This window comes from Plasmopara halstedii (assembly GCF_900000015.1).
Source record: "Plasmopara halstedii genome assembly, contig: Scaffold_672, whole genome shotgun sequence".
Taxonomy (NCBI): domain Eukaryota; phylum Oomycota; class Peronosporomycetes; order Peronosporales; family Peronosporaceae; genus Plasmopara; species Plasmopara halstedii.
The window spans coordinates 384217-385157 of record NW_020187589.1 but is presented as its reverse complement, the minus strand read 5'-3'; positions in this window follow the sequence as shown (position 1 = coordinate 385157).

Sequence of the window (941 nt, the reverse complement as noted above, 5' to 3'; positions counted from 1 at the left end):
CGGAAAGACTGCTCAGACGTCGTGGACGCTTATGATCAGAAGGATCATGACGCTCCGCTTCGTCATGCGCCCTGCGCTTCTCGGCGGCAGACCGGGAAGTCGAAGGGCTATGAAATGAGCCCAACCTATGGTCCTGAGCTGCTGTGGTCGTAGACTCACCCGTGTGATAAACCACAGAGCTCGCGGGAGCGTGATGGATTAGTCCATCTGTCGCAGGGTGACAATACGCAGGAAGTCGGTTTGTGCCTTGAGTTTGACAAACTAAAATCGACGATGACGCACTACGCCCACAACCGCTTCCTTGTGGCTCCGCTGTAAGATAGACAGCGAGGAAAGTTTTCGGTGCCGCTGCACTTATCGCTCAAGAAGTACTTCATCATCTGCAGCGATTTCGCCAGGAACAAGAACCACAGGAATTGTCCGCATAGCGGGTACAAGAGCCCCTCCTCTTTGAGTGCGAAGTCGAGCGCGGTACCTATCCATTGGGATTTCTTGAGGTACCAAGAAGCGAGCTCTGAAAGCTTTTTGCTGGTCAAGCTCATCTTGTGTGCCCGACCAAGATGACGCCTAACGATCGAGTGATGGCTTGTTTCGCTTCAGTAGCGGGATCCGCCGAGCGCAAGCCGTAGTCTGCACGAGGTTCTGGGATCATACTTGGATACGAGTGCATGAGAGCCACCTGTCGATAGCCTCCAACTGCTGCTCATGTGCTTCGTCGAGGCGGGTTGGTAACAATACCACTTCTCCCGGAGGTCGAGAGGTCGAAAATGGGCGCGGTGTCCGCATGGTTCAAGCCTGGCTCACGTCGCGCCGTTGGCGCACCTTGCCCTCCTCTTCTTCTCATCCCGGGAATGAGCATCCGACTCGTAGTTGACTTCCCCCGAACCCTCGACGAAGTAGTGGCGGGTGCGGTGTGGCTGTCGAAGTATTGGGATCTGCTT